Consider the following 24983-nt stretch of genomic DNA (forward strand, 5'->3'; position numbering starts at 1 on the left):
AAGAATTTGCCTTTTCCATGGATTTGTCCATTTTTTCCTCATTTTTGTCTGCATTTTGCTTCAACTCTTGTACAGCTCTGAATATTAGAGATTTCAATCCCATATCAGTTAGTTCCAATGCCTTTTCTTCTACCAGAAAGTTATCTAGTGTTTTATTTTGGATGTCTACTGGAACTATCCTGCTCTGTTTTTTAATATGTTTTGTCTGCTGCCTTCAGAACATTCAGTAGTTATTTTCCCCATTTATTGACTGCTGATTTGTATGTTTCATCCTGCTGTTTTTGTTTTATTTGGTTACATCTGAGCAGGAGAGCTGTGCATTCTCTGTTGTTTGCTCATGTGTGGGCATTATACTTTTCACCTCCTTGTCCAATGGGCAGGGCCAGTCACTCAGCTATGGTACAGCAGGACAGGTCCAGCTGAAGGGGAGGGGCTGGGATGGGTTGTTTTTGACATGTAGTAGGGCCCACAGGGCAGGCAGGAAGTCAGTAAAGGGCAGTTTCCAGTAGACTGTGCCTGTGCTACTCAGGGATGTGATGTTCAGCACACAGTGCAAGTAGGCAGGAAGGAGGGGGGAAGTTGTGATGTGTGGAGCTAAGATGAGTAAGGGAAAGAAGAGAGAGAAAAACAGGAACCAAAAAAAACAAACAAAAAAGAGGGCTAAGGGAGCTGCTGGAATGGAGATACAAGAAACTAAGAAATGGATGAAGACAAAAAGGAAAAAACAAAAAATAAATAGAAATTAGGAAAAAAGGAAAAGATAAGCCCCCAGGGATCCCACTGATGCAGCAGCAAGACCAGGGAAGTGGCTCCAAGGGTACGCAGTACAGTCTGGCTATAAGGGGCAGAGATGTCACACAGCACCAGGTATTCAGGAGATGGAAAAGGAACGTAAGTATATAGAGAGAAGAAACTGAGAAATGAAGAAAGAAAAAAAGAGGAAAAAAAGTCCCCAGGGATCCCACTGACACTGCTGCACAGACCACGGAAATGGCTCACAAGACGCGTAGTACAACCTGACTAGAAGGGGCTCCCAAGCCACAAAAAAAAGAAAGAAAGAAAACAAACAAAACAAAACGGAAGAGAACAAAACAAAAGGAAACAAAAACAAAAAAAGGCTCTGGGGATCCCACCAATGTGGCGGCACAGACTGGGGAAGCATTTCCCCAGTGGAGTGGCACTTCACAGCCTTTCAAGAGGAAGCAAAGATGGCACACACAGCCAGGTATTCAAGAGAAAGGAGGGTAGAAGGTGAGAGGCAGGGAAGGAACGAATAGAAGCGGAAAAAAAGCAACAAAGAGACAGCAATGAAAGAGCTGGCCGGTTTGGGTGGGGCAAGTCCAAGTGGCACACAGCCGGAGCCAGTGCCTCCTGGCCAAGAGATTGAGGCCGGCAGGTAGTGGCAGAGGCCGAGCTGGGGGAAGAAGGGTGGGGGTGGGAAAGCGTACATCTCTGGTTACCCGGTGCTCCATCTCCTGCTGGGGGCTCTGTGACGCTGCTTTCCTGTACTCCTGTCTGCTGCTCTTTGATGTGGGTGGGGCAAATCCAAGCAGCATGAAACCTGTACTTCTCAGTTGGCTGAGCAATTGCAGCCAGCTAGGAAGCAGTGGAGACTGAGCAGGGGGGAGAAGGATGGGGGCTGGGTGGGAAAGTGATATATTGCTGGTTACCAGGTGCTCTGTCTCCTGCTAGGTGCTCTGTGAAGCTGCTTTCCCATACTCCTTGTCCAGTGATCACCAACAGGAGTCCAAGATGGCGAATCCATGCTGCATCAGCGGATAGGGGACCTCCCCAATATCTCTACTCCATCTCAGTTCTGTATGAGTTTCTTATTCCATTCAGTGCTTGTCTGAGTTCTTCATCTCTTTATTTGATGCTTACGGTACCAGGATTGACGTCTGTCTTTGTTTTGCTTAGTTTTTCAGGTCTTTGCTGTGGAGGGATGGCGTGGTGCTTCTGTCTATAGTGCCGTGTTGACTCCGACCAATAAAATCAAAATCTTATTCTTTATAGAACAAAAACAAAGACTAGACTTACTGGACCATCAGAGACTAGAGAAACCCTCCAAGATGCCCTGATGTGCCCTTTAATCTTTGAACTGAAACTACTCCCAGAGGTAACCTTTCAACTAAACAACAGATTGGCTCATAAAATGAACAACATCACCTGTGAGTACTGTGATCCTTAAAAAAAAAAAAAAAAATCATGTATATGAGATCAAGGAATCAACATTTATCCTAAAGCAAAGATGAGAAGGTTGAGGGGAGAGGACAAAGAAGCTGGATTAATGGAAACAGAACAGCCCAAAGGGAAATAATGAAAAAGTTGACACAATGTATAAAATTTAACCAATGTCACTGAACAATATGTATAGAAATTGTTAAAAGGGATCCTAATTTGCTGTAAAAACTTTCACCAAAAACTCAATAAAGTATTAAAAAAAAAAAAAGCATCAAACCATCAACTGTTTACAGCTTACTCAGGAAGTGTCTACCAACCTGGACAAAAGTAACAAACTCTCTGGGGTGGAAAACTAGGGCAAAAGTAACTCCTCAGGGCTTAGGAGAAAAATGTCTTAAGCTGTTTTTCCAAAGATCCAAGGCAAATGGCCCCATAAAGGAACTCATTTCACTACGCTTTGTTTATAGGAAACAAACCGAAGAAACTGAAGAATAAGGGGAACAAAATGGTATCATATTGGCAACTTACGATCAATCAAATGTTCAGGATAAAAAAAGTCTTTGTGCTGTACTTGCTACTTTTCTGTTAATTGGAGATTTGACATAAAAAAATTTTTTTTAAATAATCTTATTGCAAACCAGAAGTTGGAAGACACTTCTTTAATAAAGGGAACCTATGAAAACCTATAGTCCCTGGGTGATGAAAACGTTAACACAGTTGGCTGCTAACCAAAAGATTGGAGTTTCAAATCTACCCAGAGGAATGTTAGAAGAAAGGCCTAGTGAACTACTTCTGAAAAATCAGCCATTGAAAATCTTATGGTGCTATTCTACCTTTCTGGGATTCCTATTATGTGTACGTTTGGTGCGCTCAGTGGTGTCCCACATTTCTCTGAGTCTCTGTTCATTTTTCTTCATTCTCTTTTTTCTCTGTCCTTTACCTTGCACACTATCAATCTGTGTTCAGATTTTCTTATTCTTCCTTCTGGCAGTTCAAACTACTGTTGATTCCCTCTAGTGAGTTGTTTTGGTTATTTTCAATTTCAGAATTTTCATTTGGTTCTTTTTAACAATTTCTATCTCCTTATCAATACCCTCTATTTGATGTGTTACTGTCATCACACCTTCCTTCACTTCTTTAATCATACTTTCCTTTAGTTCTGTGAACATGTTTGTAATGGTTACTTTGATGTCTTTTTCTAGTAAATCTGACATCTGGTCATTGTCACAGGCACTTTCTCTAGTCTGCTTTTTTTCCCCATTACATGGGTCATCTTTCCTGTTTCTTTTGCTCACTCTGGATCCTACATCTGGCTCATCATCATCTGGCCTCCTGTTCTTGGAACTTGAGCCAGCAGCCATATTGCCTGCTCATCATGGGATTTGTTGGTCTCAGCAGCCTAGGAGTCAGCAGCCTGCCATCTTAACTGCCAGTCATGGGTTCATTAGCCCTGCAGCTATGTGAGTCAGGAGAAGCCTCCACACTGACGCCTGATCCACAGACTTGGGACTTGCCAGGCTGTACAACCACGTGAACCTTTTCCTTGAGATAAATCTCTCTCGCGCTCTTTCTCTGTGTATGTATGTATGTATATATATATGTATGCAAACCCTGGTGGCATAGTGGTTAAGTTCTATGGTTGCTAACCAAAAGGTCGGCAGTTCGAATTCACCAAGCACTTCTTGGAAACTCTATGGGGCAGTTCTACTCTGTCCTATAGGGTTGCTATGAGTCAGAATCCACTCAACTGCATTGGGTTTTATATATAAATCACTGATTTTGCTTCTCTAGAGGACCCAGGCTAAGACATTTTGTTTGCCTTGTAATTTTTTGTTGAAAACTGGGCATTTTAGTTAAAACAGTTTCACAGCTCTGGGTACTGGATCCTGTTCCCAGCACTGCAGGGCTTGTTATTGTCATTTGCATGTTTATTTGTTCAGTGACTGGCTGGATTATTTTATTGAAGTCTGTTCCTCTTCTTCCTCCCTCCCAGTGTTAAGCCTCTGATGTTACTCCTCAGTGAGGCACACTTTGTGTATGCCCAGTAAACCTGGGAAAACTGTGGCACCAATAGAGCTCTCTTTCTCTTTCCCTGACCATATCCATCTGTTGTTTCTGTTAGTGGCTATAGAGTCAGCTCTCCTGGACTTGTTTTCATTTTCCTCAACTTCCACTTGAACTTGCATATGAGCAATTGATGGTCTTTTCCACAGTCGGCCCCTGGCCTTGTTCTGACTGATGATATTGAGCTTTTCCATTGTCTCTTTCCACAAATGTAGTTGATTTGATTCCTGTGTATTCCACCCAGCGAGGTCCATGTATATAGCTGCAGTTTATGTTGTTGAAAAAAAGGTATTTGCAAAGAATAAGCTGTTGGTCCTGCAAAATTCTATCAGGGATCTCTGGTATTGTTTCTATTACCAAGGCAATGTTTTCCAGTCACTGATCCTTCTTCTTTGTTTCCAATTTTCGCATTCCAATCACCAGTAATTATCTCTTCTATTTTTATTTTTATTGTGCTTTAAGTGAAAGTTTACAAATCAAGTCAGTCTCTCATAGAAAAATTTATATAAACCTTGCTATATATGCTTAGTTGCTCTCCCTTAATGAGACAGCGCACTCCTTCTCTCCACTCTCTATTTTTCTGTCCATTCAGCCAGCTTCTGACCCTCTCTGCCCTCTCATCTCTGCTTCAGACAGGAGATGCCCACATAGTCTCATGTGTCTTCTTGATCCAAGAAGCTCACTCCTCAGCAGTATCATTTTCTATCTCATAGTCCAGTCCAATCCCTGTCTGAAGAGTTGGTTTGGGAATGGTTTCTGTCTTGGGCTAACAGAAGGTCTGGGGACCATGACCTCTGGGGTCCTTCTAGTCTCAGTCAGGCTATTAAGTCTGGCCTTGTTACAAGAATTTGAGGTCTGCATCCCACTGCTCTTCTGCTCCCTCAGTGGTTTGTGTTGTGTTCCTGTCAGGGCAGTCATCAGTTGTAGCTGGGCACCATCTAATTCTTCTGGTCTCAGGCTGATGTAGTCTCTGCTTTATGTGGCCCTTTCGTTCTCTTGGGCTCATAATTACCTTGTGTCTTTGGTGTTCTTCATTCTCCTTTTTTCTAGGTGGATTGAGAGCAATTGATGCATCTTAGATGACCACTTGCTAGCATTTAAGGCCTCAGGCACCACTCTCCAAAGTGGGAGGTAGAATATTTTCTTAATAGATTTTATTATGCCAATTGACCTAGATGTCCCCTGAAACCATAGTTCCCGGACCCCCGCCTCTGCTACTCTGGGCTTCGAAGCATTCAGTTTATTCAGGAAACTTCTTTGCTTTTGGTTTAGTCCAGTTGTGCTGACCTCTCCTGTATTGTGTGTTGTCTTTCCCTTCACCTAAAATAGTTCTTATCTACTATCTAATTAGTGAATACCCCCTCCCTCCCTCCCTTCCCACTCTCCTATCAAAGAATATTTTCTTTCTGTTTAAACTATTTCTCGAGTTCTTATAATAGTGGTATTATGCAATATTTGTCCTTTTGCAACTGACTAATTTCACTCAGCATAATGCCTTTCAGATTCTTCCATGTTATGAAATGTTTCAAGGATTCATCGTTGTTCTTTATCGATGCATAATATTCCATTGTGTGAATATACCATGATTTATCCATTCATCCATTGATGGGCACCTTGGTTGCTTCCATCTTTTTGCTGTTGTGAGCAGTGCTGCAATAAACCTGGGTGTGCATATATCTGTTTGTGTACAGGCTCTTATTTCTCTAGGATATAGTCCAAGGAATGGGATTGCAGGATCCTATGGTAGTTCCATTTCTAGCTTTTTAAGGAAGCACCAAATCGATTTCCAAAGTGCTTGTACCATTTTACATTCCCACCAGAAGTGCGTAAGTGTTTCAGTCTCTCTACAACCTCTCCAACATTTATTATTTTATGTTTTTTGGATTAATACCAGCCTTGTTGGAATGAGATGGAATCTCATTGTAGTTTTGATTTGCATTTCCCTAATGGCTAATGATTGTGAGCATTTCCTCATGTATCTGTTAGCTACCTGAAAGTCTTCTTTAGTGAAGTGTCTGTTCATATGTTTTGCCCATTTTCTAATACGGTTATTTGTCTTTTTGTAGTTGAGTTTTTGAGTATCATGTAGATTTTAGAAATCAGATGCTGATGGGAAATGTCATATCTAAAAAGTTTTTCCCAGTCTGTAGGTAATCTGTTTACTCTTTTGGTGAAGTCTTTGGGTGAGCATAGGTGTTTGATTTTTAGGAGCTCCCAGTTATCTGGTTTCTCTTCTGCATTGTTAGTAATGTTTTGTATACTATTAATGCCATGTGTTAGGGCTCCTAGCATTGTCTCTATTTTCTCTTCCATGACCTTTTTCATTTTAGATTTTATATTTAGGTCTTTGATCCATTTTGAGTAATTTTTTTGCATGGTGTCATGTATGGGTCTTGTTTCATTTTTTTGCAGTTGGATATCCAGTTATGCCAGCACCATTTGTTAAAGAGACTGTCTTTTCCCCATTTACCTGACTTAGGGCCTTTGTCAAATATCAGCTGCTCATATGTGGATGGATTTAAGTCTGGATTCTCAATTCTGTTCCATTGGCCTATGTATCTGTTGTTGTACCAGTATCAGGCTGTTTTAACTACAGTGGAAGAATAATAGGTTCTAAAATAAGGTAGAGTGAGGACTCCCACTTTGTTCTTCTTTTTCAGTAATGCTTTATTTAACCAGGGACTCTTTCCCTTCCATATGAAGTTGGTGATTTGTTTCTCCATCTCATTAAAGAATGTCATTGGAATTTGGATCAGAATTGCATTGTATCTATAGATCACTTTTGGTAGAATAGACATTTTGATAATGTTAAGTCTTCCTATCCATGAGCAAGGTATATTTCTCCACTTATGTAGGTCTCTTTTGGTTTCTTGCAGTAGTGTCTTGTAGTTTTCTTTGTATAGGTCTTTTACATCTCTGGTTAGAATTATTCCTAAGTATTTTATCTTCTTGGGGGCTACTGTAAGCGGTATCGATCTGGTGATTTCCTCTTTGATGTTCTTTTTGTTGGTGTAGAGGAATCCAACTGATTTTTGTATGTTTATCTTGTATCCTGATCCTCCGTTGAACTTTTCTATTGGTTTCAGTAATTTTCTTGAGGATTCTTTAGGGTTTCCTGTGTGTAAGGTCATGTCATCTGCAGATAGAGATAGTTTTACTTCTTCCTTACCAATCGAGATGTTCTTTCTTTATCCAGCCTAATTGATCTGGCTAGGACCTCCAGCACAATGTTGAATAAAAGTGGTGACAAAGGGCATCCTTGTCTGGTTCCTGATCTCAAGGGGAATACTTTCAGACTCTGTCCATTTAGGATGATGTTGGCTGTTGGCTTTGTATAGATGCCCTTTATTATGTTGAGGAATTTTCCTTCTGTTCCTATTTTGCTGCGAGTTTTCATCATAAATGGGTGTTGGACTTTGTCAAATGCCTTTTTTGCATCAATTAATAAGATCATATGGTTCTTGTCTTTTATTTATATGATGGATTACATTAATTGTTTTTCTAATATTGAACCATCCCAGCATACCTGGTATGGTGTATTTTTTTTTTTTTTTTTGATATATTGTTGAATTCTATTGGCTAGAATTTTGTTGAGCATTTTTGCTTCTAAGCTCATGAGGGATATAGGTCTACAATTTTCTTTTTCTGTGGTGTCTTTACCTGGTTTTGGTATCAAGGATATGCTGGCTTCATAGAATGAGTTTGGGAGTATTCTGTCCTTTCCTATGCTCTGAAAAACTTTAGTAATAGCGGTGTTAATTCTTCTCTGAAAGCCTGGTAGAACTCTGCAGTGAAGCAGTCCAGGCAAGGGCTTTTTTTTTTCTTGGGAGTTTTTTGATTATCTTTTCAATCTCTTCTTTTGTTATGGGTTTATTTAGCTGTTGTACCTCTGTTTGTGTTAGTTTAGGTAGGTAGCGTGTTTCTAGGAATTCATACATTTCTTCTAGGTTTTCAAATTTGTTAGAGTTTTTTCTAGTAATCTGATATGATTCTTTTAATTTCAGTTGGGTCTGTTGTGGTATCACCCATCTCATTTCTTACTCAGGTTATTTGCTTCCTCTCCTGTTTTTCTTTTGTTAGTTTGGCCAACGGTTTATCAACTTTGTTAATTTTTTTCAAAGAACCAGCTTTTGGTCTTGTTACCTCTTTGAATTGTTTTTCTGTTCTCTATTTCATTTAGTTCTGCTCTAATTTTTATTATTTCCTTTCTTCTAGTGCCTAAAGGTTTCTTTTGTTGCTCTCTTTGTATTTGTTCAAGTTGTAGGGATAATTCTTTGATTTTGGCCCTTTCTTCTTTTTGAATGTGTGCATTTATTGATACAAATTGACTTCTGAGCACTGCTTTAGCTGTGTCTCAAAGGTTCTGATAGGAAGTGTTTTCATTCTCATTGGATTCTATGAATTTGTTTATTCCATCCTTAATGTCTTCTATAACCCGGTCGTTTTTGAGCAGGTTTTGGAGTTCAGTTTCCAAGTGTTTGATTTCTTTTCCCTGCTTTTTCTGTTATTGATTTCTACTTTTATGGCTTTATGGTCAGAGAAGATGCTTTGTAATATTTTGATGTTTTGGATTCTGCTAAATCTTGCTTTATGACCTAATACGTGGGGTGTAGGTCCGGGCAGTGTTTCCATCTGTCGTATATATGGTTGCTATGAGTCAGAACTGACTTAATAGCACCTAAGAAGAATAAGAATATGCTGAGCAGATAATCTGAGAAGCTGGACTACAGGAAGAAGAATGCGGCATTACGGTTGGAGGAACATTCATTAATGACTTGCAATATGGAGATGACACAATCTTGTTTGCTGAAAGCAAAGAGGACCTAAAGCAATTACCAATGAACATCAAAGGCTACAGCCTTTAGTATGGATTATGCCTCGACATAAAGAAAACAAACAAACAAACAAAAATCCTCACAACTGGAACAAGAAACACCATAATAAACGGAGAAAAGATGGAAGTTGTCAAGGATTTCATTTTATTGGGATCCACAATCCACACCCATGGAAGAACCAGTCAAGAAATGAAACAATGTATTGCATTAGGCAAGTCTGTTACAAAAAATCTCTTTAAAGTGTTAAAAAGCAAAGATGTCACTCAAGGAGTAAGGTGCACCTGATCCAAAAGAAATGTTTGTTGAAGCAAAATACCTGAGGCATTAGGCAAAACTTTAGGTGACTCCTGTACCCAAATAGAAGGCCCCCCCACAATAAAGCCTGCCACCCAAGACCAGTGGGCTAGATGGGCTCCCACAAATCATGTACTTTCACATAATATTTCTCAAAATCTATATTACCATCCAAAAATTTAAACACACTTAATGTCTCAGCATGCATTCATTCACCTGGTATTTTCATTTGCCTCACATGCATGCTTTAGTTGTATGAATGAATAAGGAAGACCAAAGAAGACTTGATGCCTTTGAATTATGGTGTTGGTGAAGAATATTGAATATACTCAGACTGCCAAAAGATGGAAGAAATCTTTCCTGGAAGAATTACAGCCTGAATGCTCCTTCGAAGCTAGGACGACGAGACTTCATCTCACGTACTTTGGACATGTTATCAGGAGGAACCAGTTTCTGCAGAAGGACATCGTGCTTGGTAGAGGGTCAGCGAAACAGAGGAAGATCCTCAACAAGATGGATTGACACAGTGGCTGCAATGATGGGCTCAATCATAGCAAAGATTCTGAGGATGCCAAAGGAATGGGCAGTGTTTCATTCTATTGCACATAGGTTCACTATGAGTTGGAACCGACTAGACGGCACATAACAACAACATAAAGTCAGCTCCAATTCACGGAGATCCCACGTATAACTGAAGAAAAGACTGCCTAGTCCTGAGCCATCTTCATGATTATGGGTATGTTTGAGGCCATGTTTGTAGCTATTGTGTTAAACTCCACTAATTGCTGGCTGATTGCTCTATTGTTTTCAATACTCTGGGTCATAAATTGCTCTACTAACTTGTCCAATCAAAGATTGGTTCCTGTGGTCAGTGTTTTATATTTGTTTTCACCCCAGGAGGGCTCCTCCCTGGTTCCCTCTTGCAAACTATCTGGCCTACAGTTTAGCCTGTATCTTAATCCTTTCAAGACCCAATTATTTTCTGCTTTGAATTTTTTGTTGATAACATGTGTTTGCAGTAGTGGAATGCATGCTGAGACATTTAGTGTGTTTAAATTTTTGGTTGGTAAAATTTTTTTTTTTTAATATAGATTTAGAAAAATATTATGTGAAAGTACGTGATCTGTGGGAGCCCGTCTGGCCCACCGGTCTTGGGTGGCAGGCTTTATTGTGAGGGGGCCTTCTATTTGGGTACATGAGTCACCTCTAGTTTTGCCTAATGCCCCAGGTATTTTGCTTCAACAAACATTTCTTTTGTCTTCCACTATTATACAAGTCCACAGTGGAGGGAAGCAAATATTTTCAATACTTTCAAAGTATTCCAGAGGCATAAAGTGGGTGCGAGACTGTATGTTCCACAAGTCACGAGAGGGTTTTAAATCCTCTACCGTCTTTCACCACAACCTCCACTGTTCTTGAGAGTGCTTTTAGGTTTGAGCTTCTCCACACTCTGCTGCAAATGAAGTCAGTTCTTTTGGGAAAAGATTAGGAGCCTTCTGTTTCAAGGCCTGCTTTTCCCCTCCAAGAGCCCAGGTGGTACAGTGGTTAAGAGCTATAGCTGCTAACCAAAAGGTCAACCTTTCAAATCCACCAGCTGTTCCTTGGAAACCCTATGGGGCATTTCTTCTCTGTCCTGTGGGGTACAATCTCTGAGCCAGGGCTCTGGACCTCGGGACAACGGCAGGCTTCTCTCTAAGTGACACACCTGCTGTAGGGACTGATCTGGGGAATGGGGCAGCAGCCTGATGTCCTCTTGGTTTGCCTCTGCTTGTGTGGGAACACCACCTCACAAATCAGGGCAAGGGTGAGCAGGGCCCTAGTATTATCAGGTAAAGCCTACTTTACACAATTCAGGGTTGAGTGGAAGAAGGGAGCACCCACCTCTTAACTGCATTCAGCCAGGACTTAACCTCAGTAACAGGTAGCTGCAGGCAAGATGCAAAACACTACTGCCTGCTCCTAGAGGGCTGGGGAGAAGCCCTCCCACTGGAACTTAGCAGGTGGGGGAGCTCTGTATTCTTGGCTGCAGCACTCTGGAGTAGAGTCTGCATTGCTGAGCTGAAGTGGGGGACGGTGGAAGTGTGGGGATCAGTTTGGGTTCAAAAACCACAGACAGCTGACTTTCTTAAATTTTCCTAGGTTTTGTTGAATGGATCTTCCTTCTTTGGCTGTTAGCCCTTAGGACCATTTCCTGAGGCTTTAAATGGTTGTGTTTTGTTTGTTTTTATAATTTTCACCAGTTTCACTGAGGAGTGGGACAGCAGAGCTTCTCACCCTGTCATGCTGGAAGTCGATCTTTTTTTGTATCTTCTTCCAACTCTCCTTAAGTTTAAAATTATTTCAAGAAAAGTTAAATTAAAAAAAAAAACAAACAGGTAGTTATTAGATATAAATAGATTCAAGTATAGCAAGAGCTTTCATTTTTACTATTCTTCCCACGCATCATTAACAAACTTTAACAGCGCTCACTGTAACATCTTGAAGGTAGCTGCTGGGGAGTCACCCCCCTACTTCACTCATTACAACCCCACGCACAACAGGATCTGACCCATTGGGTGAACTACTTTAAATGTCCATCCTGGTTTTATCCAGTTGTAGAAGTCAAAACAGATTAACAGTGTTTGTTCATCGAACAGGACAGTATTTCAACTCAAAGGGACTAGTGTGGCATGAATGTGGGTGAGGGGTAGCTGTCTGGGCCTAAGAGTGAATGTCACACCCTTGAGCTTTTGTAGGGTGAAAGTTCAGAGAAATCTAAGGCAAGCAAGGCTCCTGGCTCGGAGGCAATGGGTGGGGGGGGTGGGGGAGGGAGAACGGCAGGGGAGCGCCGCATATCGTAATCCGCCAGCACAACGTCCGCTTCCAGAGTTTCGGTTTCTTTGCCTCCATCTTGTGTGCGCTGTCCGAAGGTGAAGCTTTGCAGGCGGGAGCCCGAGAAGAGCCCCAGCTGTGGGCAGGACGGTACGTGCCCCACATTTGATCCTGGCGCTCCCCCAAGGGCAGCGCGTGCGCCCGACGCCCTCTCCCCCAGACTCGGCGCCAGAGTTTTTGCGTCAGTGTTGCAGCGGACCCCGCCGCCTGACACCCCTACGTGCCTCACCCCTCGCCCCTTCTCCCCGAGCCGCGCTTCCCCGAACTGGCCCAGAGACGGAGGGCGCCGGGGCGGGGGGGTCGGGGAGGAGTGGGCCTTGTGGGCTGGTGACTCAACCCTGTCGATTCCTAATATCCGGTTTGCCCCGCGCCCCACTGGGCGGGGCGCTCCTTGCCGGCTCTCACCCCCTGGCCCTTTCCCCCCAGCCCGGGTTTTCCAGAAGGGGTGGAGGCCGTGGAAACCCACGCGCGATCCGGTACGCACCGACGGACCTGACTAACCGGAATATAACCCTTGGTCAACACTGGTCACCCTCTGTAGCCCCAAGAGGCGGAAAACAGGCTGTGGGTTTTGGTGGTGGCTCCCCAGAGTCAAGCAGGTTTAAGATAATCTTGAGAGTTGTTGAATTCCTGGAGTGAACTGCTCAAAAGATTTGGCAGTTTTCCTTTCGGAAAGTGGATTAGAACAAGAACTTTTTATCCAGTTGTCTGTGTGCACGGTCGCCTTTATCTGGTTGGAGCACCGGCCTTGTAGAAATTTTTACTGCCTCATAATAGCCTGGTAAAGTAGGCCGGGACTTTAGCTCTCAAAGCAGCTTGAGTTTAAGGTACATTTTGGCAAATTGCAAAGAAGCTTGCCTTGGGAATGCTTAACGGACAGATTGGATTTTTTAAAGCCCTAAAATAAACCTATTTCCGCCGCTTATTTTTTTTCTCAGGAAAAAGACAAGGAAATTTAAGATGACTTCAAGATGTTCTCGCTTGACAGGAGTTGCACTGAAGGGCCTAAGCCTGTTTTTTTAAATGTTATTAACAGTCACGTGCTTCAACCATTGCGCCACCAGGGTTCCTTCAATACAACAAAGGCCAATAAAATTCAGAATAAGTTGATTATTCAAGTGAGCAGGAAGTAGTTCAAGGATCCTAAAGCCCGCTCAAATATTTAAATTCGTTGACCTTTGAAAATTATTTTTATGGAACGAGGGGTGGTTCCCAGCCTACTACCCAGAGGGCATTTTGGACACCGAAAATCCCGGAGAATAAGACTGGCTCTGGTGGGCTTGAACTACTTTAGGTAAGAGGTCTCAGAGAAACTGAATTTTTGGTACTTTTCCCACTGGCGCTTCCTCTAATCTTACAAGTTTCCAAGACGGAACAAACACTTGACTTAGCTCCAAAATTAAAAAAAAACACACAAAAAAAACAAGATGGGTTTGGAAAGAGAATCTTGAATGTATTTGTCATACAGATATTTTCATTTTTTATGTCACCAAATTTAACTTGCTTTACTTATTTTTTTTTTTTTTTTACTTATAGCTTCAACGCTGAGTATTCTGATTAAGATTGCTTTTTCTGACAACTTTATGTTTTACATTTCTGTGTTTGTAACTGACATTTGCCCCTCTTTTAACGTGGTATATAGCACTTGGAAAGTGAACCTACTTGTATATCCCTTAAAAAACCCGGTGAGAATTGCGTGACTGGTAGTTGCGTGTGGTTTTTGAGCTGGGGCAGAAGGCCTCTGGAGCTGATCCGGAAGTAGGTTTGGTGTCCGCGGTGTCTCCGAGGTCGCAGTCGCCGCCCGCAGCGGCAGCGCTCACTCAGCGTGGGCTTCGCGTTAACTTTCCGCAGTGTTTGTGTGCATTCTTTCCCAGAATAAAGGTTTTACTGCACCGCAACACCTGCGTATGCCTTTATGAGAATTTCTAAGTTGCTGGGGCGGGGAGCTCCTAGACCTCGATTTTTGAGCCTACAGCCACATGTGCACAGAGCCTCACCTGGCGGCCTGCCTGGAGGAAGCGCGCAAGTGGTCCGCAGGCAGAGGTCCCGGGACGCCAGCCCGGGAGGCCGCACCCTGTCACTGGTGACAGTCTCCTCCAGTTCCTTGCCCTATCGGGAGCATTTCCAACTCCAGCGTTCCAGAGCGGCACGTCCGAGCTTATCCTGCGAGGGTGAGCGCCGTTCCAGGCGGAGATCCAGCAAGAAGAGCCGGCAGCTGCCCTGGCGTGAGTGGACCCGAGAACTTTGTCGGCCCTTTTCTCTCTACCTTCCCCGGTGAGGGCGTCGGCCTGGGCTTCGGGGCATCAGGGCATTATCCCCAGATCCTGGCAGAAAAGATGAGCCTCCTGCTTTCAGCCCTCCAACTCTCCCTTGAGATTCTTGGGACTCTATCGGGACTCAGAGTCGCCTGACGTGTCGCCCTTTAAATCCCAGGAATGTACTCCGTTTTGGGTCAGGGGCGCCTTTGAAATCTGGTTGTGTTTCTCTTGTAGAGCCTCAAGGGCTGATTAAACTCGTGTTGATGGGCTGAAATGCCTGCTTGCCTTTAATTCAGTGTAATCCTATGAACATTAATTGAGCTTCTCGGGGCCAGGCAAAGCCCTGGGTGCTGGGGACATAAAGATGGATCTGAACTTAGTTTCTGCCCCCTACAAGCATACAGTGTGGTTGAGAAAGCTGTTTAAGCCGGACTGGGGAAGTAATGACAGGTCACAGAAGGCTGCGTGTGCTCACACGCATACTTCCATTACTTACAGTGGGGTAAGTAAGATCACTATTGTAATAAGCCCTATTTCTCCTCTTTTAAATTCAGCCTCTGTCCTTGGGCACCCTTCCTTTATACTTTCATGTACTCGGTGGCTGGCTTTGCACTTACCACAGGATTGCACTTAACATTTTATATTGTAATATTTTTTCTTCAAATACTTTTTTCTGTCAAGTTGTATTGTAATTACCTGGGTTAAAACACATGCAGAGTATATAAAGTCCCCAGAAGTCCATTCCTCAGAGATAACCAGAGGCTGCAGTTTAGTGTCGTATTCAGACGTTTGTACACTCATATACAATCTTTGTATATATACAAAAAACCAAACCCGTTGCTGTCAGGTCTATCCTCTGACTCATAGCGACCCTACAGGACACGGTGGAACTGCCCCATAGAGTTTCCAAGGAGTGCCTGGGGGATTTGAACTGCCAGCCTTTCGGTTAGCAGCTGTAGCACTTAACCACTATGCCAGCAGTGTTTATATATATATGTACACACACACATATATGCACATAATACATATATATATATATATATATATAAATAAAACCTGGTGGCACAGTGGTTAAAAGCACTCAGCTGCTAAGCAAAAGCTTGGCAGTTCGAAACCACCAGCTGTTTAGCGGGAGAAAGATGTGGCAGTTTGCTTCTGAAAACATTTATAGCCTTGGATACCCCAGGGGCAGTTCTGCTTTGTCCCATAGGGTCACAATCACTCAGTGGAATTGACTCAATGGCAGTGAGTTTGTATGTATATGTTGTTGTTAGGTGCCTTCGAGTTGGTTCCGACTCATGGTGACCCTATATACAACAGAAGAAAATACTGCCTGGTCCTGCACCATCCTCACAATGGTTATGTTTGAGCCCATTGTTGCACCCACTGTGTCAGTTCGTCTTGTCCAGGGTCTTTCTCTTTTTTGCGGACCCTCTGCCTTACCAAGCATAATGTCCTTCTCCATGGACTGGCCCCTCCTGATAACGTGTCCAAAGTACTTGAGAAAAAGCCTCACCGTCCTTGCTTCCAAGGATCACTCTAGCTACACTTCTTCCAAAACAGACCTTTTCATCCTTTTGGCAGTCCATGGTATATTCAATATTCTTTGCCAACACCATAATTCAAAGGCCTAGGTTCTTCTTTGGTCTTTCTTTATTCATTGTCTAGCTTTTGCACGCATATGAGGGGATTGAAAATACCGTGGCTTGGGTCAGGTGCACATTAGTCCTCAAAGTGACATCTTCATTTTTTAACACTTTGAAGAGATCTTTTGCATCAGATTTGCCCAATGCAATACGTCATTTGATTTCTTGACTGCTGCTTCCATGGGTGTGGATTGTGGATCTAAGTAAAATGAAATCCTGGACAACTTCAGTCTTTTCTCCATTTATCATGATGTTGCTTATTGGTCTAGTTGTGAGGATTTTTGTTTTCTTGAAGTGTAATCTGTGCTGAAGGCTGTGGTCTTTGATCTCCATCAGTAAGGGCCTCAGGCCCTCTTTGTTTTCAGCAAGCAGGGTTGTCTCATTGCATTTTTCAGGTTGTTAATGAGTCTTCCTCGAATCCTGATTCCCTGTATTTCATATAGTCCAGCTTCTTGGATTATTTGCTCAGCATACAGATTGAATAGGCATGATGAAATGATACAACCCCGACACACACCTTTCCTGACTTTAAACCACACAGTATCCCCTTGTTCTGTTCAAACAACTGCCTGTTGATGTATGTACAGGTTCCTCATGAGCACAATTAAGTGTTCTGGAATTCCCATTCTTTGCAGTGTTATCCATTATTTGTTATGATCCACGTAGTCGAATGCCTTTGCTTAGTCAATAAAACACAGGTAAACATCTTTCGGGTGTTCTCTGCTTTCAGCCAAGATCCATCTGACATCATCAATGATATCCCTTGTTCCACTTCTGAATCCGGCTTGAATTTTGGCAGTTCCCTGTTGATGTACTGCTGCAACTGTTTTTGAATGATCTTCAGCAAAATTTTGTGTGTAAGATTAATGATACTACAGCATCATACTATATATATGTATGGATTTCTCCTACTTAAGTTGTATCATACAGCATCATACAACTTATATTGTTACTGTTGTTGTGTGCCATCGAGTCGACTCTGACTCATAGCAACCCTATAGGACAGAGTAGACCCGCGCCGTAGGGTTTCCAAGGAGTGGCTGGTGGATTTCAACTGCTGACCTTTTGGTTAGCAGCCTGAGCTCTTAACCGTTATCTCTCTACCTACCTACCTAACCTACCTACCCACCCACCTTATCTACACATATGTATATGTGGCTTTCTCCACTTTAAGTTGTATGATGCTGTTTCTCCAAACTTGTGTTTGAGAGCTGTTGTTTTTTCTATCAATATCCGTTTTTGCCACATGTAACTTTACTCCTGGTGGATTATAGAGGATTAGTTATGGAGGATTTTACCATTTCATACAAGGTATTAGTAATTGGGGGGATGTTAGGGGACTGTCCTATTTGGGGAAAAATACTTTAAATTGTAAGCATTTTCAAGTCCATTCTAGGAGAACTTTTATTTAATGTAGTATACACATAGAGGACTGGGTTGGAGGTTTAGCAAAAATGAAAGCCCTAACACGTAAATCTTATAGAAATTGCACTTTATTGTGATAACTGCAAAGGATACATTTTTAACAAAAGGTACTGGGAGATATTGGGCCGGGGGTGTTTGGTGAGCTTAGATGGAGACATTCTATTCTACCTGTTCAAGGTGAGGTCCTGCCAGGTCCCCGGAAGCCTGCATGGGGGCTTACCCAGCCTTTTACAGTTGCATCATAAGTCATCCTAAAGCAATGGCATAATTATCTCTGAGAGTTGCAAAAGTTCCCTTTCGCAAGCTGTCTTCTAGATTTATCAACCAGGTTCCAGGTATACTTGACTAGACCACTAGCTTCATCTTGCTTAATTGTCCATAGGTTACGAAAGGATGAGTGGGCATTATATATGTGCAGTCCTGCTGTACCTGTGTAATGATGACCAGTCTGTTCAAGGTCTGAGAAGGGTGAGCTTGGCAGGCCTGGCAGGGCCTACCAGAGCCTATTGAAGATGAGTTAGAGCCTATCAGTCTTCAAGGACCTTACTCCGTGGCTTAGTTATCTAGTGCTGTTGTAGCAGAAATACCACAAGTGGATGGATTAAACAAACAAAGTTTTTTCTCACAGCTTAGGAGGCCAGAAGTCGGAATTCAGGGCACCAGCTCTATGGGAAGGCTTTCTCTCTCTGTCAGCTGCTCTCAGCCTTCCCCTATGTATATAAAGTTCTCAGGTACTCCACTCCCAGCTCCTCTTTCATGGTTGTATGAGGTCCCTTTCTCTCTGCTGGATTCTCTGTCCTTTTATCTCCTGTAAGATAAAAGGTGATGCAGGCCACACCCCCAGAAACTCCCATTTCATGGATCAGGGATATGACCTGAGTAAGGGTGTCCTATCCCACACTAATCTTCTTTAACATAACCTAATCTTGCCTCATTAGCCATAGGCAGAGATTAGGATTTACAACACATAGGGCAATTACATCAGATCACAAAATGGAGGATAACATGGGAATCATGGCCTGGCCAAGCTGACATATTTTTTGCAGAAACAGTTCAGTCCATGACACCACAAATGACAGATATCCAACTAACTGTCATGTATGATAGAATAAGATAAATGCCAGAAGAGAATAAAAACAATGCTACAAAGGAGGGAGCAAAGACCTGATTTTTGGGACCAAGACAAGCTTATTGGAGAGATGCCTTGAGAGATGGGATAGAATTTCAAAGGGCAGAGACTGAGAAGAGGGAAGGGGTTTTTCAAATGGAGGCAAATGCTTGAACAAATGCCTTGCGACAGAAGGACACTGTACAGGGAACACTGAGATATTTGTCTTAATTGGATTATATGTTGGGCAGAAGTAGAGGGATACTCTTAGGTGCTTGAGCTATGTATGATTTTACCTCAATGAAAATTTAACTGGTTAAGACGGAGTGGGTCATTACATCAAATAGATTTAGTTTTATTTCCCCTGGTGACTATGCTCATGTTTTTGTATCCAATTAGATGATTCACGATCTCCTGTGTATCTAGATCTTTTCTCGTTCTGTGATTCTTTAGTTCCTGTTTTCTGCACCCTCTGTGTAGCTGTTATGAACTAGGGAAATTATTGGAGGTGATACTATGTTGGGATTTATGGGAGCTTCTCTGAGAGACATGGGGCTAAGCCTCATCAGAGAACTTTATAAAATAATACCTCCTTATTTTATGATTGGGATCATCTGTTGTTTGCGGGTAGTGTGCCTAGATTGAAGTGCATTGCTTGTAAAGCCAAATAATTTTTAACGCATATTCTTAGCCACTGATACATAATAATGGTCAGTAATATCCCAAATTGAAATGTGTTTATGCTTCAGAGTAAGTACATGATCTCTAGACTGTCATTGAGTATGTGCTTGAAGCATACCAGAAATCAGGAACTATGTGATGATTTATTGTTACACACTCTCATTTTGGTATTTTTGGGGGGCACAAAATGGCATTTCATGTACTATCCCAGGTTTAAAATGCCTACAGGGGGAGAAGGACAGATTGGTTCATTGTACTAGCTGCTTGAATTGTTACACACACACAACCAACATTCATAGATTCTGTGCACAAATGGAGGAGGAAGGTGGGTTGTTTAATATTCAGGGTGAATACAGCACAGAACTCCTGTGAGATGGCAACAGGGATCATGAACCCCTTCTTTATTCTTTTAGAAACTTCTGTGTGACTTTCTCAAGGACTTTGTGTTCATGTCTCTTTGGGGTTTCCCAGATGCCTGAAAGTTGCAGGTGTACATTCTGCTTTCTGCAGCTGGCAAGGCAGGCTTCTCTGCATTGCTACCCAGTGTTGTGGGGTTGCTGAGAAACTGTATTTGCTTTCACACTGTGGCTCGGTGGACATGACCTTGCTTTCATGCCGTGCCATGACCTTGCTTCATGTAGAGAAACAGTACAAAGTATTAAGTATGTCCTTGAGTACAAACAATTCCAGGTTAAGGTATGGTGGGAACCGGTCATGCTGGCTGCTATTTACTGATTAGAGGGAAAGTTATGTGCTTTGAGTATCAGGTGGTTTGAAAGCAGAGTTGACATTACATAAGAAATGTTGAGAAGCTTGACTATAGTCAGCCATATTTTACTGTTTTAAGGTTGGTCACTGCTAGAGTGGGGTGTTCGTTCTTGAGCGCAGGGCTCCTGGTAGCAGCCTCCTGATTGCCTTCTTCCCTGACCGAGGCAAGGTCTTTCTCAGAGTTCTGGATGTCTTTCCCAGAAGATCAGTCGAGAGCCCAAAATACCTGGAGTAGCTTCTAATTCCAGAACCTGACTGACACTCCTTTTATTAACCAGTGTTGTGAAAATTGGACTCTGGTGACATACATCTGGTGTCTAATTATTGGAACATCCCATGACTTCAACCTCAAAAATGAAACTGGAACAGTCAAGTTTTGGCTTCTTTCTTTATGAATACCAGAGTCAGTATGTACTGAGCTGGAAATTTTGTGTGGGTGTGGAAGAGAAGGGGAAACAGTTATTAAATTACAATATGCCTGTAAGACCCTGAAGAAAGTCTCAGAGGAGAGGTTACAGAAAGGAGAATTCCTTAAAATTCTAGAAACACATATAAATGCCTTTTTCAGGGTAAAAAAACGCAAATGGCTTAAAACAGGGGGTGAAATAACACTAACAGAATATTGGTAACTCAGGAGGATTGGTCATTTGAAACCAGAAAAAAAGAATTGGGCTTGGATAGCTTCTTTGTCCCTTACCTGAGTAAGGAGAAGGCAGGAGACTCTTCAGAAGAGGTGAGCACACTGCTGAGCCAGGCAGCTCAGGCGGGGTGGGGTCAGTAAATGATGAGCAGGCACCCTCTTACAAGGCTCTGAAGGGCTCCTATGAATCTAACTCCCCACCCATCTTTTGAACCATGCTAAATAAAATCTGACCTGTTCTTTCTGAAGTATAACTTTGGGATACCTTTTAGGCTTTCTTCTTCTGAAGTTTGTCTACATATACACAAAGGACCTCATTTAAAATGAGGTCATTTCTATGTGGCATGTTCTGTTTTTCTTCCCACCTGTTTTTGTTTTATATACCAAAAAAAAAAAAAAAAAAACCAAACCCACTGCTGTCAAGTTGATTCTTCTTTTACATAGTACTTGTTAATTGAACTGGTAAAGATTGAGTGAGTAAGAAATAGAAACTAATTTTTCAGTTTCAAACCTATAGGGTTCCTTTCTGGCTTATGACTGTTTTCTAACTTTATTGTGCTGTGGTTAGAGAATGTGGCATGGGGAGTATTTTAACACCTGTATGCTCGTCACCCAGTGTGATGGTTAGTTATGTGTCAACTTGGCTAGGCCATGATTCTCTGTGGTTTGGCAGATACTATGTAATCATCCTCCATTTTGTGATCTGATGTGAACAGCTGATTAGTTGAAAGGAGAGTTTCCTTGAGGGTGTGGCCTGCATCCAATATATTTGGATATTCTGGCAAAGCTTGCCCTCTCTCTCAGTCCTGCATCTGACTTGTCATCCGTTGACCTCTGGCTCTTGGGACGTGAGCCAGCAGCCTGCCCTCTGACCTGCAGATTTTGGGTTCGTCAGCCCCTGCAACCATGTGAGTCAGGACAAGCCTCCAGCCTGACTCCTGACCCTTGAAGTTGGGACTTGCCAGCCTCCATGAATGCGTGAGCCATTTCTTTGAAATAAATCTCTGTATAGGCCGGGTTCTGTAGAGAAGCAAACATCAGTGAAGTGTATATATATAAATATATATGGAGGGCCCTGGTGGCTTAACCACTGTGCCACCAGGGCCCCCTATATATATATATATATATAAATATGCACTTCACTGGTGTTGCTCTTCTACAGAACCACTGTGCCACCAGGGCCCCCTATAGATATTTATATATATATATATACTTCACTGATTTTGTTCCTGTAGAGAACCCAGCCTAAGACACCCAGCCTATGAAGAAAAATATTACAAATTTAGTTATGTTTCCTCTGTATTTTTTTTTTTTTTAATCGTTTCACTGTGGTAAAAAGCATATATAAGAAAATATTTGCCAATTCTCCTTTTTTTACGTGTACAGTTAGGTGACACTGATTACATTCATAATTTTGTACAACCATCACCACTTTCCAAATTATTCTACCACCGTTAATGGAAACTGAGTGTCCTCCAAGCAGCGACTCCCCTTTCTCTCTCCTTCCCTCTAGTCACCACTAATAAACTGTGGTCTCTGTACATTTGTCTAGTCAAGATATTTCATCTAAGTTGTATTGTACAATATTTATCCCTTTGTGTCTGACATTTCACTCAACATAATGTTTTCAAGGCTCATCCATGTCATAGCATGTATCAGGACTTTCTCTTTATGGCTGAGTAATATTCCATTGTATGTATATACCACATTTTTTTTACCCTTTCATCTCTTGGTGGGCATTTAGGTTGTTTTCACCTTTTGGCTATTGTGAATAATGCTGTAATGAACATTGGTGTACAAATTTCTGTTTGTGTTCCTGCTTTCAGCTCTTTTAGGTATATGTTGTTCTTATATGCTGTCAAGTTGATTCTGACTTACAGTGACCCTATATGACAGAATAGAACTGCCCCGTAGAGTTTTCTAGGCTGTAATCTTTACGGGAGCAGATCGCTAGGTCTTTTCTGCCGCGGATCTGGTGGTAGCTTCCAACCTCTGACCTTTCGGTTAGTAGCTGAGTGCTTAACCATTGTGCCACCAGGGCTCCTTTTTGGTATGTACCCCACTTTGTATTCTTATCTAGTCACATTCTCTTCCTGCAGTGGAAATCACTTTCCTGAATTTAGTATTATCACTATGCATCTCTAAGTATATTGTAGCTAGAATTTTTTCTTATTATCTAGGGCAGGGTTTCTCAGCCTTGGCACTGATGATATTTTGGACTAGATAATTATTTGTTGTGGGAGGATATGCATTGTGGAATGTTGAGTGGCATTTCTGGCCTCTACTCATTAGATACCAGTAGCACCACCCAGTTACGACAACCAAAACTAACTCCAACCAAAAAATCCAAGCCCATTGCCACTGAGTTAGCTCTGCCTCATTGAAGCCCTGGTGGTGCAGTAGTTAAGAGCTTGGCTGCTAACCAGAAAAGATCAGTGATTCAAACCTACCAGCCACTCATTGGAAAACCTATGGGACAGTTCTGCTCTGCCCTGTAGGGTCGCTGTGGTGAAACTTAACTTCTGACATTGTCAGATGTCCTCAGAGGGACAAAATCGCCCCTATTTGAGAACCTGATCTAGCCTATCATATTGCAGAAATTTTTCTTATCGCCTTGAGCATTTAAAGATACTTATTTTAAACTCTTTCAGTTGTAGGATGTGCATTGTTTGTTTCTGCTGTCATGGTGATTTTTATTTTTGTGCAGAGTAATTTTTAAGTAGGAGCTCACCTCCCCTTCAGCAGAAGTTATTCCTTGGATGTCTCATGTGCCCTGGGTTGTGAAAGTGGCCTTGGGGGGTGGTTTTATGTTTTCCTCTGAAGTTCTTAGGAATTTCCTTAGCCCTTTAGTAATTTTTATATTAATTTCTTGATGTGGGATTTCCTTAACCAACAGAGTAGTGACTATTTGGACCCTAACTCTAACTCTGCCTTCCATATTCTTCCTCAAGTGCCCATCACCTCTGGACACAATTAACTGCCCCCACCCCCACACCAACTTAAACACATTGATATTTTGCTGCATCTGGTTGGCCTGGCTCAGCACAGGAATTTGTAGTTTTCCTTTTGATATTTTTCCTGAACGTGCCAGATGCTACCACTGAGTAATTTGGATTTTCCTGCCAAACTATGCCCCCATTAGCTCAGAGGGAAGACAGCATGCCAGTTCTCTTGGTGAGTGTGCCTGACTGGTAGAAAGCAGCTTTGTGTATGGTGGTTGGAGGAAATTAACTGAGTAGATAATGTTTTTTGAAAGGATTATCTAATTTTCTTAACTCTTGATGGCATTGTTATACCACTGATAATTATGAATGACAATAGTCAAATTACTGTGTTTAAAAATAGGGAATTAAACATTTCATTTCTAGCAGTTCTATCTGGTTCTTTTTCAAACCTGTCTGGTGAGTTTGGATAATAACCCGTTTCTTATTTGTGTCTTTGATGACCTCTCATTTATTTTATTTCTTTTAGAGTATGAATATTTTATTGGTTAATTTATAATAACAACTAATAACAAAATTGTGGCTTTTAATGAGAAGAAAAAGAACTTGACCTCCTCTGCATGGAAACTGGTAATTAGGTTATATAGTACTGCTCCCCTCTTGTGAGTAGAGTATAGATTTAGGCTTTCCTGAACATATGAAATTAGTATTTACATTTCAGATTAAAAAATAATGTAAATATCAAGTTTTCTACTTTCAGTGAGCAGTCGTTTTAGTACATTTTACTTCTTAGTAATTCACAAAAGTCCCTACATGAGTGATGTTTGGATGAATGGGCATGGGATTAGCACAGCCACACCAATACTTATTAAAAGTTAGCAAGTATACATTAGATAAAATGTCTGTTTTTAGTAAGAGCTCACCTCTTTAGAGTGGGAAGGCCAGTATGAAAGATATGAATGAATGGTCTGTTTTAATTTAAACAATTTTCTTAATAAAATAAGGTGAATTTTGACTTAAGTGTAACTTTATTATTTTTAGACAGTGAACATACTGATTAATATTTCTGGTGATGAAGAATTCTGGAGCTACAGGAAAGCTGTGCTTCCTTTGCGAATCTGTTTTTCTTCTCTTCGATAGCAAGACCTATTTAATTTCCCATATATTCCTTTTTGTCCTGGCTGCCAAGAAGCTCAGAGACAAATTCATAGTCCACTAACATCTGTTAAAGCCTTTCTGGCCTACATGTGTGCGTTGTATTCTCTATCCC

The 24983-nt window shown here is 41.8% G+C and overlaps 1 protein-coding gene and 1 long non-coding RNA gene across 6 annotated transcripts in view; both read left to right on the forward strand.

Annotated features, from left to right (window-relative positions):
* Positions 1-524: 524 nt before the first annotated feature.
* Positions 525-3264, forward strand: LOC126077986 (uncharacterized). Its single transcript, XR_007517929.1, has 3 exons — positions 525-1225; positions 1693-1818; positions 1918-3264. It is a non-coding gene; the product is annotated as an uncharacterized LOC126077986 (long non-coding RNA).
* Positions 3265-12244: 8980 nt separating this feature from the next.
* CFLAR (CASP8 and FADD like apoptosis regulator) overlaps positions 12245-24983 on the forward strand; it is a 48595-nt gene continuing 35856 nt past the window's right edge. The window contains exon 1 of one of the 5 annotated variants that reach the window (XM_049887817.1): positions 12245-12335. The gene's annotated coding sequence lies outside the window, so the exon portion shown is untranslated. The other 4 variants (XM_049887819.1, XM_049887816.1, XM_049887818.1 and 1 more) reach the window with 4 other exon arrangements.

This window comes from Elephas maximus, chromosome 6 (genome assembly GCF_024166365.1).
Source record: "Elephas maximus indicus isolate mEleMax1 chromosome 6, mEleMax1 primary haplotype, whole genome shotgun sequence".
Lineage (NCBI taxonomy): Eukaryota > Metazoa > Chordata > Mammalia > Proboscidea > Elephantidae > Elephas > Elephas maximus.